This window comes from Trichoplusia ni, chromosome 2, assembly GCF_003590095.1.
Source record: "Trichoplusia ni isolate ovarian cell line Hi5 chromosome 2, tn1, whole genome shotgun sequence".
Classification (NCBI taxonomy): Eukaryota; Metazoa; Arthropoda; class Insecta; order Lepidoptera; family Noctuidae; genus Trichoplusia; species Trichoplusia ni.
Genome location: NC_039479.1, coordinates 8,155,459 through 8,170,889, shown reverse-complemented (window position 1 = coordinate 8,170,889; position 15,431 = coordinate 8,155,459). Strand labels below are relative to the sequence as shown.

At 33.4% G+C, this 15,431-nt stretch overlaps 1 protein-coding gene across 3 annotated transcripts in view; it reads right to left on the bottom strand.

Moving 5' to 3' along the window:
* Window positions 1-1,259, bottom strand: part of LOC113506205 (sex peptide receptor-like) — a 47,963-nt gene extending 46,704 nt beyond the window's left edge. The window contains exon 1 of one of the 3 annotated variants that reach the window (XR_003401707.1): window positions 979-1,258. The gene's annotated coding sequence lies outside the window, so the exon portion shown is untranslated. Of the gene's footprint in view, window positions 1-882 lie in introns of all 3 variants that reach the window. The other 2 variants (XM_026889059.1, XM_026889053.1) reach the window with 2 other exon arrangements.
* Between the last annotated feature and the right edge of the window lie 14,172 nt (window positions 1,260-15,431).

The following is a 15,431-nucleotide window of genomic DNA, read 5'->3' as shown; positions in this document are numbered from 1 at the left end:
TAAATTACCAATTCATAACAACATTTGTGACCAGATAGTGCGTAGCTGTTTATAGAAATATTTATTCCTTCTATTTTAATAGTCACAAATATTGTCATTTATTTATTTTAATAGTTTATTTATATACACATATGCAGCTCCTACCGAATAAACACGTGAATTTCGGACCGAGTATTTTGCTTCGTAATATTTGTCGACCAGATTAATGTTATCTTAATATATCCAGCCATTTGACCGTATTAGCTACAATAGGACTAGTAACGTTACCTAAATCATACCCATAGATATATTTCCTCTGCTATCTTCCTTCATTGACAGCTCTTAGTAAATGTAACCCAATATAACATCTGTGGACTCTACCGTGAAAGACGATTCTTTTACGACAAATAAAAGGAAAAATTGTGGCAATCTACGTGACCATTTTTACCGGAGTTCTTTAGAAAATAAGTCTATATTCAAGCTAACAATTATTCATTTATCTGTGGTTAAAAAAACCCCATCAATGAAGGTTTATATAAACACAGTTTATTAATTTCATTAATGTAAGCAGTCATTCGTTCGGTCCCCAAACGGTCAATTACTTACGTCGTTTCAATCAATTATCTTAATTGGTTTACTACTTACATACGATTAAAAAGTTAACGTAAACAGCCTATAATTAAACCGTATTTAATCATACACATTATAGTGACGTATCAATGCATTCACGCTATTGTGAGAAAAATGTTACTGCATTAATTACATGCTTTACCAGAGTAGGTACAGACATTTATGTAATAATTAAATACTTATAAAATGACAAGAAAATCAACTTAACTAACTTAACCACTATAAAAAATCCCATAAAAAATTAAAAGCGTATATTTAAAACGAATTACTTACAAAATAAGTCGACAATATCCAATAACTCAGTTGAAGCACGAATAAAAACAAACCAAATCTTCACGCTCAACAAGTTAGTTAAAATAAACGACTTACCGAGTGATGTACTCGATAATACACATTAACATGGTTCGTAGTAATCGTAGTTCATACAGTTTTTGTCTTGGTTTTGGTGGGTAAGCGTTAAACCGTCGCGATCCGTGGAACGTGGAACGTGGGACTGTGTTACGCGCGGGGCGTCAGACGACAACGGCTACAGAAATCGCACTGCTGTGTGGATCGCCGTCTGCCGTCCGCGTGGGTGTGCGACCTATCCTTCCAACACTTAACTCAAGAAAATCCCATTAAACACCTCCCGGTATTGCTCTTGAAAACTATTTTACATACTGAGACACAACACAAACAGATGACAAACTAAATGCAGGCTGTAGAATAAGATACGTCGATGTGTAGATTTCGAACTTGAAGAGTTAACATGTTTTCCAAATTTTCTTTTTGAACATTGTTATCTGCTGTTCGTTTATTATATTGATATGACCTATTAAGTTGAATGGTAAACGCGGAACATTAAGAGATATGCGCATAAAAATGACAGTTAATGAAATACGTAATGTGTGACCTTGTATCTTGAATTAATTGAATCAAATCCACATCAAAATGAATGTTTATGTTGAATCTAATTCAAATTTATATACTTTAAAAAGATGATGATGAGGAGCATAGATACTTTAAAAAATATATACCGATTGTTATTTTTTAATTTACTTTTTACCAATATTATTATTGGAAATACCAGCTTAAAACTTCGGTTCACTTATGAAAAAAAAGTATCGCTTGCAAAAATTATAAGGTTGAAAATAGTTTATCACATTCGACCTTCGAAAAATTAAAATACACAGAATACCTGAACAAATAGCAACCACGGTTAATTGACGACAATTGTTATCTCTCGAGGCAAAGCAAATATATAAAGAGATGACAGATCTCTTAAAATGTGGCAACACGTGTATAGCAGCATCTATATCTAAACTAGATCGGTGATATGGCCTTTTTCGATAGAAGATTTACTGAATTGATCTAATACCGAAAAAATAATAATTACAATGTTGAGCGTATAAAAAATTTGAAAGTAAACACATATCTGAAGCACGAGCTTAACACATGGCTTTTATAAAAAAGAACCACATAAAACTGCACTTAGTGACATCAATGATAATAAGGGAGAAAAAATTATCCACAGTACTTAAGTTATTCAAAAATCGAAATGACTCTTGTAATCACGCATCGATCATGCTCGCAACTAAAAACTCGATTTGACATCGATTAATCTAATCAGGGATAATGCAAATTTTATGCCTCTAATACTCAATAGTTAAATATAACGTAATCCATTTTATACTATATCGACACGATACATCGATCAATATCCATATCAATTTTGAAATAAAGATGATTTTAATACAAGCAAATAAATTACGATAATTACGAGGTTCGGTCACGAAATCATTCTAAATACAAAATTAGAATTATTATTACCTAACTAAATGAAAGCTGAAATAAACAATTGCACATCTGAAAATGTGAGCGAACAGTGGTATTTGTGATTTGTTTTGAAATTGCTACAAGCGGCAGCCGCTAATCGCCTCCTATCAATCACATGCTTTCCCGCAGAAACGTTAGTATTAATCAAATACAGGTGTGAAGTTATTTTATACTTCTTGGTTTGATGCATTTTCTAAACCAGTTAGATAGTATATCTGATATATATATTCTATCATCTGAAGAAATGAATTAGAAGCTTTTCCGCCGGCGACTCCCGACTCCCTAAGGTGCCGTCTGACAAATTAGTATGTCTGCAACAGCTGCTTAAAGGTCATCTACACCGTTATTTGTGAGGTTCCGTACCCAAAAGTTAAGATCGGTAGCCTATTAGGTACTATTGAACTCCTTCGTTCTAGTGTTTATCTGTCCGTCTGAGACCAGGCTTTATCTTATAAACTGTGATAACGTTTGAACATAATACGAAATCGAGGCTAGGCAAGGATTTTTATGGCAATAAATTTGATGCGTTATCATTTTTTTATGGAAACTTTTGTAGGCATTAAACTATGTACCAGCAAGCGCAGCGTGGGATGGCCACCTGACCAGCCAGATGGACCGACGACCTGGTGAAAACCGCTGGTTCCCGTTGGATGCAGGTGGCAATGAACCGGTCCCCTGGAGAAATTATGGAGAGGCCTATGTCCAGCAGTGGACTGCTATAGGCTGAGATGATGATGATAATGATGAAACTATGTATACGGGAACCTCGTCGTCGCGAGTCCAATTCACGCTTGACCGTTTTCTATTAATATCACAGCAGTGAATTCTTAAATAAAAGATCATTAACTACACATATTCGGTGTCCCACGCAACGCTGGTTGGAGTTTTTGACGCCATAGCGAATTATAATATTACTAAAAATAATTTGGACAAACTCTTTCATTTCGTGCCAAGAGTTTGATAACGCTACTTTGTTATTGGACACTCGTTCAAAACGAGCTATTAGATGTTATTAACATGGTAACAATAGAGTTGTGACGTAAATGTAAAGAAAATTGTTTTGTTATCAGAAACTTAGATTTTTTACTTTTTTTAGGTAGGATTTTTGTACTAAGCCTATCTAATAGGTATCCCTTTACTTGAATTTAGTAAATAATTAACTGTTTAGAAATGTTTTTGAATTTATAAAGATCAAAGGCCGGTTGATATCATGAGGTCTTTTGTTTTGTTTTCTAAAAAATATGTACAAAAAACATTGGGTTAAAATATTCGGGTTAAGAACAAATCATGCAGTATTCTAACCATAATTCGACTTTCACAGGTTGTTAACTTTAATCAAATTAATTTTAAAGAAACTCTTTAAGCTTTTATATTATTAATCTTTTTTAAAGAGCTCGTAATTTGACTTGAAATCTCTCAAAGCTCACCAAAAGACACAGTATGTTAAATGCAGGAAAATTTATACTAGACCTAGCTTACCCGGCTAACATTGTTTTGCCATAAAACATATTTCTAGAGAATTTTAAGAATGTAAAAAGGAATAACAAAATTGCTCTTTATTGCTGAATAGCCTGCATTGAAAAAGGGGTAGACATTTGGGCAGCCTTTATCACTTAGAGGCATGAAAAAAGAAAAAAAAAAACGATTCTCCGACCTACTAAATATGCATCGCAATTTCATAGAATTAGAAACGCAATGTGGTGTCACAAGAATTCTAAGTAAGTTCTTAAGATACAAACAGTCATTTTGTATTAAGTCCAAATAATACTCGAACGAACAAAATATATACGAAACCCTCAGGTTTAATTAAGAATCCATCAGGTGGTATCGCTGTTTCACTTATAATATGACGTTGTGACGTTGGTAAATGATCAGGCAGTGACTACGACGACTGGTTTATTGATTGCAATCATGATTTGGCCACACGAGGACATCCATCAGCGCAACAAATGTTAGTGATGGAAGCAATATTTTTACCAATTTGTTTTCAACCGATCATCGCTACTCATTAGTATTTACTACTAGTTTTTGCACCCGGCTTTGCTCATCTATCTCCACTTAAAAAAACACTTCAGTTCATCGCTCCGTTTTGCTGTGAAAGATTGACAAGAAAATCAACCAGTGATCCCGCCCGTTAGAAATCGAAAATGATCCCATGAAAACTGGGTGGTTAATCCTGGTTATCAACTATCTGTGTACTAAGTTTTGTCTCAATCAGCTCTGTGATTTTTGCGTGAGAGACATCCATACATACAAACTTTTGCGTGTATAATATTCGTAGGATTTCTTTTTATGATCGGACCCAATGATTTTAACGTGTCACGAATAAAAAAATAAGGAACTAAAGCGCAAAAGAAGTTCTTATGGTTTCATAAATAGACTAAAATTACAGTGGCTAGCAACATTTTGCAAGTATAACTTACCCTTAATCGCTTAGCGCAAACTATAATGTACGTGCCTAATTACACTCTAAGCAAAATATACATCGTCACGCGATGCATACATAAGCTGAAAGTTCAGCGAATTTTTTGAGCCTTGAGTTGCACTAGCGACGTCTCGCGGTTTTACTTTCATAGTTCTCGTCTTTAGCAATATGCATATACAATAATAAACTCTGAGTATAAGTACAAAACAGTTCACGATATGAAAATCAATTATAATGAAGCATTTCTTTGGTTAATGATTGTCAAAATTGGTAAAACAAACAAACTGATTCAGCTCTGTTCATATATAGTTATCATATTTGTTACGATTAGTATACAAAAAGCTTTGGGCTTGTAAACGTCCAGACGTAATTAAACTCGCATAATACTAATCGCTACACCTAACAAACAGTTATTACCAATTTAGATCCAAGTTCCGAAAAATATAACATTATTATGCTATTAGCATAAATTTTGTTTGATTTATATCTGCGTTAAACTGTGGCGTTTATAGTTTGTTTATAAACATTAAGAATTAGTTTCAATAGCAACCTCAATTTTTATGATAAACGATTATTTAACACAGTTTTAGGGATATCTATAATGCGTACACAGTTTGATGAATAACATACTTACTTGTAAAGCTCTATTCGTCTTATGTTTTGCCGCAAAATATAAGAGCCCTGTGTTATGTGATTGGTTTAAATAATGTGTTGAAAAATCATTACACTTTATGTTTTCTTCAAAAAACGTTTAAAAGCGGATACTAAAACAAGTGAATCATTATTTGATCATTTCTTAATTTAAAGCAGGGTTCAGTAAAGTTTTAACGATCGATATAGACTTTATGACTTCTGAAAGAAGACGCAAAATAGATTTTGTGAATATTGCTACATTATTATTATGTAGATTTTTAACTTTGGAAAATTGTGCATTACACTAAATATTTAATTAGAATGTCATAAGGTCCGTCATAACTTTTACTAAATCTATAAAACATGACAAAGGATTACGGATCATAGATTATTAAACCTATGGAAGTGCGGTCTAATAAACGAAAGACATTTTTAAACTTTCAAAATTTTTCAAATCTTTATTTATATATATAATAGAAAAATATTATCTGTCATTATTTAGAATTCCATCTGACGAACTAAATATATTCCTTCTCCTTACCCTTCTCTTTCACACTATCCCGTCTCACTCAGTTCACCAGCTTGACGCCTTGCCCTTTCATCCCCACATATATATTTTTAGTCAAACACGTAAATCAATAAAAACATTGACTTTGCATTAACACTTCCAAAATATATTGTCTTTTAAATGATCAATAGCATAATATATTATGCGTAGTGAGATGACAAATACCAGCTAATTGAGACACACACCTACCTATCAATTCACAGACTATTAACAGGCTAAGACCAGTCCTCGATAATTATAATCGAAGGTTACGGCTTTATTGATAATGTTAATGTGTTCATTAGCAATCGAATATTATTGGATATAATTTAGTTTGATCTGCACAGAGGCTTCTGATCATTAAATACAAATAGTAACATTAATAGTAACATTAATAGTCGTCATAAATAGGATCTAATTTAGTAAAGTTAATGTAGTTTATGAAATAGTAGCTGTTGCCCGAGGTTCACTATAAAGCATAAACCATTCAGTATTAGTGTGATTTTTTGTGTGAGTTTACGGGTAGCTTTGCAGGGCGTGCTAGTCAACCCTACAAATAACTGATCTCCATGCAACCATTCATCCCCTTTTTAGGGGTCTACCGCGTTAGGGGTGAAATGCACTTTAATGTGACATGTTAATTGCACAAGCTATCGTAACCTAGCATTATCGACAGTGAAGTTTTTATTGCTTTTGGCAGCGGTGACGAAAAACGAACCTAAATAAATACCTATGTGCCTGAAAAGCCTATGTGTTAATTTAGATCATGAACTACATATTGCAAACAACATACTTACATGGAGTGCAACCTTTTGTCTTTATAATATTAATGTGTTAAGGGTAGATCAAAAAATATAATAGTAAGAATAAGTATTATACATAAATCTCTTTACGTATAATACAAAGTCGGGTTTGTAACAACATTTGTGTCCCAGGAACTGCTGAACTGATACGCATGGCAATGACAATTAAATAACTGGAAATTTCCTCAACAAAAAAAATCTCTTTCCTTTAATCCTTGAATGTAGTTCAATATTTAGGCAATTGTGAACTCTTGTTTAACATTGCATCCGTTACCTAAGGGGAAGTTTTTCCAATCGGCAAGGGCAAGCTTTGCAACTGTTGATTACTAAACAAGAATCTCTAGCCGGATTTTGTAGTTGTATACTGTTGTCTGTAGTTGTATACTTAAATCTTGAACCCCAAATACTAGTCCCGCAACCATTCCTATACCGATATTTGCCATATTTGTTTAGAAGCGAAATCAAACCTTCATGCACAGCGTTAAAAAAAGTAGATCTAAGAGTTGTTTCAACATTATATTAATTTTTACTTTCTAGTAGTTTTATATTCAAAGAACATCGGTAGGTTTTTGTTGAAGTAGGTATCAACTAACTGATCATAATATAGAGACTCTCAAATCAGTTTCATGGTTAATGACATCATGAGCTTATCCTTAGCAGTAATTTGCATTTTATATAGTTTTAAGGTTTTTTTTAATGGTAAAATTATCGTTTGTAATATTTCTGATTAGGTAAGTAGACTACTGGCTAATGCTACCAATTATTTGATACTTATAAAGAAAAAAAGGTTATTATCCATTGCATTGTCCTTCATACTAGGTTCAAAGTGCATGTTTAAGACACGTTCCAAATATAATAACAATCCTTTTGTCTATGATAACACTAATATTGAATGTTATTAAATAGTTAATATAAACATTAACATTATATTAACAGTTTACATTAGAATAAACCTGTATCTCGCCTAAACAATAAACTATTAAACGGTGGAAGGCATCTAAAACGGTTGTTGATTTTATTTCATAGTATATTTTAACAATGATTTCGTTTGTGTAAGTGAAACATGAGATAGCGCGACGAACTGGATGCGTACCACAAACAGTGGATGGCAAAAGCAGTAGACCGGACAGAGTGGAAGAATCTAAGGGAGGCCTTTGCCCTGCAGTGGGAAAGTAACGGCTGAAAAAAAAGTTAAACATTCAGGCAGAATGTGGACATGTTTTTTCGTATAGAACTAGCTGTTGCCTGCGACTTCGTCCGCGTGGTTAGAAGACATAAGTTAAGATTTATATCTGCCCTGTTTTTTTTTTCACATTTTCCGTTCTATCTTTGCTCCTATTAGTCGCAGCGAGCCTAAAACCTTCCTCAAAAGTTCCTAAGATTAGCGCGTTCAAACAAGCAAACAAGCTCTTCAGCTTTATAGACACGGTGATTTTTTAGTCGTCTTACAAAAGCAGTCCAGTTCATGTATCCGACGTAAAATACTGAAGGCGAGATTATTATTTTTTTATCATCAACTAAGATAATAAGTACGAAGAAAAATTAAACAAGAGAAATCTGAAATATACTCTTGAAAATGTATGTGCAGAGGTGTATTTCTAAAAAAAATCTGTGTTTAAAATTGCATTTTAAATTTATTCAAATCTAATAAGTACCTATCTTTTTTATCATGAACGTGTTCTAATCATTGGATACATGAATTGGGCTGCTTTTGTAAGACGACTAAAAATCACGGTGTATTAGTATAGATAAATAATACTACGACCTACAAACTAACCGGCACATAGAAATACGTAAAGATAGGTCACCTTTCACCCAGATTAAAATAAAAAGTAATTAGATACGTGTCATTTTATATTAAACGTAAGAGTTGCTGGCACCTTAGCAGGTCGAAATGCAAAACGGTGCCAAATTGTTTGCATGTGATATAAGTGTACCTAAGTGTCACTTATATTATTACAAAATATATATTTTTCAGCTTTCTGAGATATTATATCTACATATAAATCGTTTCTTAGCCTCGATTTTTATTTCGATTTGTAGTTTTCACGGTAACAAAAAAAAACGTGACCGGTGTAGCCTGGCGACAGACAGACAGACAAACAGCGAAGAATTAGAGATAGGTTTAGAATTCCTGAAATGAAAACATTATTCACACCTTAAACTTGCTTTAATTAAGGTAACAGGTCAGTTGTGTTTTAATGTGACTAATGTATTGACGAGTAGTCCAAAGCCAATAAAAAATAAATAGCTCCCTTATAAGCCATCCTCATTGTAATTAAAGTTGTTTGACCTCAGAATTCGGAAACAAAAGAATGCTGAGACAATCAACCCTATATCTATTTTCAAAAAAAAAATAATAAATGTCAAAACTATCGGAATTTTTGCACGAGACATAGATCCAATAGTATGCAAATTTGTGTCAAAACTATCGGAATTTTTGCACGAGACATAGATCCAATAGTATGCAAATTTGTGGCTTATCCATCACACCGGCTCCAGGAAAAATGGCTCGAACAGACAGACAGACGCAAGATGAATGTTCTATCTCTAGTCTCGAATACCTTGAATAGTTTTCTAAAGGCAAGGAAAAACCTAAAAAACTATAGTAGATACCTACATGTAAGGAACGTAGGTAATGACTATAAGGGTACAATGAATAGAATTTATGTATATTTAATGTGTAGACAAAGACCGTCTGGTGCAGTTTCGGACGGTCGAAGCAAACTTCGTGCAAATTCTATTGAGTCCAGACTTAAGAACAAACTCTGAGTAGATTAACACAGGTAAACTTGAATGCTATTATGATATGATCATATGAAGATAATTACTCAAGTTCATTGTTGTTTCCTTGGTCAATAGTGTTCACAGATTCAGTACTCAAATGTTTTAGATAATTGTGATCAAGCATAAGTTCGCTCTTGATTCTTATACCTAGTCCGGTTAACAAGGCTTACTGGAGAGATGAGTTATTAAAATTAGCGTCGACATCAATATAAATAACTAGCAGTTGCCCGCGACTTCGTCCGCGTGGTTAGAAGATAGATATTAAAAAGGTCTACAAACCCGTAGTACATCATTTTGTTCTATTGACAATTTTTTTTTAATAAATTATTGCCTATGTTCAGCGGGACTAATATAGCTGTTCAATAGTGAAAGAATTTTTTAAATCGGACCAGTAGTTTCAAAGCCTATTCGTGTCAAAACAACAATCATATCTTTCCTCTTTATAATATTATAGTATAGAGTATAGACAATGTAGCTTTGAAGGAGGCTCTGCAGCCATTTATCGACGCTGGTACTGCAGAAGTAAACAAACACAAGTATGTAACTACTTATACCAAAACGACGACTAATTCATTGACCTCATAATTCTGATGAAATTTTAAGATAAATGCACAGATTACAAAGTTTAATTGATTGCTCATGAACAACAGCTGCGAGCACCGTATAAATTGCATATCGGCTTAAACGATAAGCGATGAGTTTATTGTTTGGGCACAAGTTTAATGAAAGCTATTGTTGGACGAATAAAAATCAATATTGAATGAGATTTTTAAACTACGATGAAGTAGATACATAATTGGTGAACCGGTTACACGTAACATGGCCCTACATGGTTGTTAAACCTTGTAAGTACGAATATGTATTTTCAATGTTACGCGGAAGTATATTTTAGTTTTATTTGACAATTTTTAGGGTTCCGTACCTCAAAAGGAAAAAACGGAACCCTTATAGGATCACTTTGTTGTCCGTCTGTCCGTCCGTCTGTCCGTCCGTCCGTCCGTCCGTCTGTCAAGACCCTTTTTCTCGGGAACGCGTGGAGGTATGAAGCTGAAATTTATATCAATTACTCAGGTCTACTGTCCCTTGAAGCTGTGAAAAAATCAAACTTCTAAGGCAACGCAATCAAAAGATACAGCCGTTTATGCCGCAAATTTTCGACACTTGCAAGGGAATCAAAACCTACAGGGTGCTTCCTGTGAACTCAGAATCTTGAAATTTGGTACGAAGCAACGTCTTATACCATAGATAAAGGAAAAATTACAAAAACCATAAATTTTTAGTTACATCACATAATATTTTTTTTTTTAATAATTTTAAACTTACTACCTATTTCCTCATAAACGCGTAGAGGTATTAAATTGAAATTCATACCAAATACTCAGGTCTATAATACCTTTAAGCTGTAACAAAATTAAACTTCTATGTCAACGCAATCAAAAGAAACAGCAATTTAAGCTGCATATTTTGAAACTCGCAAGTACTCGCAAGGGAATCAAAACCTAAAGGGTACTTCCAGTCGACCTAGAATCTTGAAATTTGGCACGAAGCAACGTTTTATAGCACACATAAAGGAAAAATTCCGAATACCTTAAATTTTTAGTTACATCACATAATAATTTTTTTTTTAATAATTTTAAACTTACTACCTATTTCCTCATAAACGCGTAGAGGTATTAAATTGAAATTCATACCAAATACTCAGGTCTATAATACCTTTAAGCTGTAACAAAATCAAACTTCTATGTCAACGCAATCAAAAGAAACAGCAATTTAAGCTGCATATTTTGAAACGCGCGAGTACTCGCAAGGGAATCAAAACCTAAAGGGTACTTCCAGTCGACCTAGAATCTTGAAATTTGGCATGAAGCAACGTTTTACAATCGAGTCATATATATTTATATGACTCGATTGTCGTAATGTACGAACTTTGTAAACCTTGCAGGTTTGTACGGAACCCTCGGTGCGCGAGTCCGACTCGCACTTGGCCGGTTTTTTTTTTGGTGTAGGTCAATATTAATACTTTAAACCAAATTTAAGTATTGTTTTGGCAAAAAATATATCATCATTCTGTAAACAAAAAGAAGTTTAAACCATTTTAGTATCACGTAGTCAAGAACTCTACCTTAAACGAAGGAATACAATTTTCCAGATATAGGATTTACTATCGTGCCTTAGCCGAAATTTCCATCAGAATTTCAGTGCCATATATTCCACATCCACAGATCAATCCGCTGAATCTAGCAGCTGACGTGGGAATACGAGCACCTGACAGATTATTCGTACAATATCTGCGGAAAACCAAATACCAAACTGTTAAACTCTGCGAAAATCCAATCGGAATATTTTACACATTTACATAACGGTAATACAAGTCGATGTCGATATGGACTTATTACATTTGTGTTTAACACAATATTGATTAGTTTCTCGATATGTTTGTGTGCTCATTTAATTTAAGGGAGGATCAGTTGTTGTGCATGTGACTTGAAGGTTTATGAAAAGACTGCACTTAAAAAAAGCCTCCACTGCTTAAAGACTTTACAGCAAAAAAGCAACATAGACACAATAACATGATAGTATATTCCTTAAGGTCACAACACGATACGACAGATATACCATCTGATTAAATAGACAAGTTTAATTTAAGGTAAATAGAAATAGTTAATGATAAAATACGAATATGATAATGTCCCATTATTTTTTTATGGAATTATTTTTAACAATTAAATACGTTAAAAAAAACACGCAATTATTTATGAATCTTGATAACATTAATAATCACGTGAATCTGTAAACTTTGAATGAAAACAAAAGGTCTCTAGAAATGTATTTTTAATCGACGTGATCTTGATCGCCTACGTGGCGCACGTGTAAGGGCGATATAAATATTTTGTTGACATACGTGGGTTGCTAAACATTAAGCTTTAATTAGAAAAATATCGTTTAATAAGACAGGCTGCTAAGGGAGGTAAACGATAAGCAATCACGAACACGGTTTCTCAGTTTATTTTTTGATAAATATTTTTTCGGATTTCGGATTGTGGTTACCTTTTTTGTTAAGTATTCTTGTAGGGTCTTCGTAGTCACGTTAGTGCAATTAATGCCGAATAATAATATACGTATGTTCCTTTCCTCTAGTCAAGTGAAACTTCCTCAACGTTAAGTCACCATATACGCATAATTCTATTTAATCGCAATGATACGATTATAAAAATGTCACTTGCTAGAAAGCCCCATCTAGTTATCGTTAGCGCCTCAACGCCTTAGACAGATTTCCATTATTTCACAATAATAAGTAAATTTATCCAATAACTCGTAATATAAATAGCTCTCAAATAAATCTACTACAATAAATTTACAATGATAAATAGACACGCTCGAGGATCGTTCATCACATTCCATTTACTAAGTTAAAAATAATTTATTCAATGTAAACCGTGTAAGAACTTCAGCTATAAATTTCATCATGAAGTAGGTTATATAACAGCGAAATTTAATTTCATACATAATAAATCACTCAACGTATGAAACAGTTTTTGTTGTATGGAAACTAAACATACGCAGTGTCTACGTTGAAAGCTCTAAGGCTATTCGTATTAGAGGCAACGCAAGTCTAACACACGAAAGGCCGTAACATCTTAAAGTTCTAGTATTGGAGTTGTGATAGAGAACTGCGCTATGCAATAGCGCAATAACCCCAGTTATACTTCGAGACATGTCAGAGGACTTTTAGGACTTTCTACTATTACGGATTTTATTGCGGTTTAATTTAAGATTTTAGTTCCCGACGTTTCAAAACCTTTTCAGGTATCATGGTCACAGGCAGACCGTTTTAAATTTCGATAAAATCCGTAAAAGTAGTTTCATTTCAATGTCTAATATTCGCGTAAACCTAAAAAACCACTACCGACTTATGAACTTGTTTACTTTAGAAGTATGTACTGCCATAGATGCTTGGAAACTAAAATTGCAGTATAGAGGGAAAATACATAAAATATGATTAGAAGTTTTTTTATTCGCGTGGCCGCGTGTATGGGCAACCTAATCTCATGAAGTTTTTTGCCCGCTTTTTGTAAAAATACAGATTTTTTGCCTCTCGCTTTTACTTTTATATCCCTTCTTCTGAAAGATATTTTCGTAGACGCTTATTAAGATGAAGGTGAAAGTAGGTACGTTAACTTTTATCTGATTGTTATTATCTAAATAAAATCAGGTTCAGCACAAAATAACCTTAAGAAGCATATTATATTTTTCTGTCTAGGAATAGTTAACAAAGCATTTGTCAGTTGATTTAAAAAACAGTTTTCTTTTCAATTCGAATATTTATTTTGCTGCAAGTAAAAAACTGCTGTAAATAAAGCTGCAATGGACATCTAAAATGTAATCGTATTTTGTCGCTTCAATCACCTGCAGGCATAAATTTTGCATGGACAAACACTAACACGGAATTCATTCATAATTTAGGCTGTACACATACTAAATCTAACCGAAATCGAACATACAACAACAACAGTCTCTTAATTGTTGAAATTAATCGCATAATATTCAAAATATTTATTTTAATGATAATGTCCTCACACTTATTCATTATACATATGAATACTCATTACACACACAAAAAAGAAGTCTACCACAATCTTCTGACGTAATACTAGCAGTTTTGAAAGCGAGACAGCTCTACATAGCATAGAGTGCCATCTCACTTCCACTATTACAAAATCTTACTTTAAATGAGGTGTTGGTTCACCTAAATGCTTGTTTTATCGCGTTAGACGATAAGCCTGAATGCGCCTCATCAGTCGGGGAAATCGCTTGTAGTATTAAGCACAAGTATGCGTGTAGCCATTAAAGTACCAAGGTTTACAAGGTAGCGACGTAGTTACGTGAAATGGCTTGTGGAACAAATGTAACGTTGTAAAAAAATATTCACGCGCTTTATAGATACAACAACGGTATGGAACCTTTTTGGAATCGATTATTATACTTAATTTATCGCCATCTTTAAAGCTATTGTAAGTAGCAATTTTTCATGAAAATTCCTATATTTTCATTTTATTTTAATGTAAAGTTTTAAAAAAGTTTGTGAAGTCGCTATTGGTTGCTTGAAAGTACAAATGTGGCTTCTAGGCCCTATTTTATTTGTGAATCAAACGAATGTTTATTTTTCCAATAATCTAGTAGTTGTCACCGTTCAGACAACACATGTCTGAGGACCGCAGAATAACTTCGCTTCGATATTGTACCGAGAGAGTGACGGGTGTCATTGATTCCGCAGACCTCCATTTCACACGAAGATTTTTTGTACGTGATGTTGTCTGCAATACAAGTTTTCTTATATTACCATTGTATATAACACAAAAGGCTTCCACTTGTCCCCAATCCTTTCCACAAAAATCCTCTTCTTCCGTACATATTCTCATTTGGCCAATTATATGAAGAATGTATTTGAAATGACTCCAAAAATTATCGTATCAGCATTAATTGTAGTGTTCGGAAAAAAATGGCAGGTATGTGAGATACATAAAAACAATCTGAATTTTTGGGAGCATATTTATTGATTTTATAATTTAAAATTCTTTAATATATATTCAATAACATAGCACTTTATTTTGAATTTAAATCATTCAGAGTTTATGGAAATATCATTCAATTTTAGGATGGTTTTTTTAACTTTTCTGCCAAAACATTTTACTTAAGCATATAAAAAACTTTCTGTACTGCTTTGTCCTCTTAAGTACTAAACTAAGTTACCGCTAAGCATCTGACATTAATACATTACAGGGTGATTAGAAATGCGTGGGTGTGCCAGGAG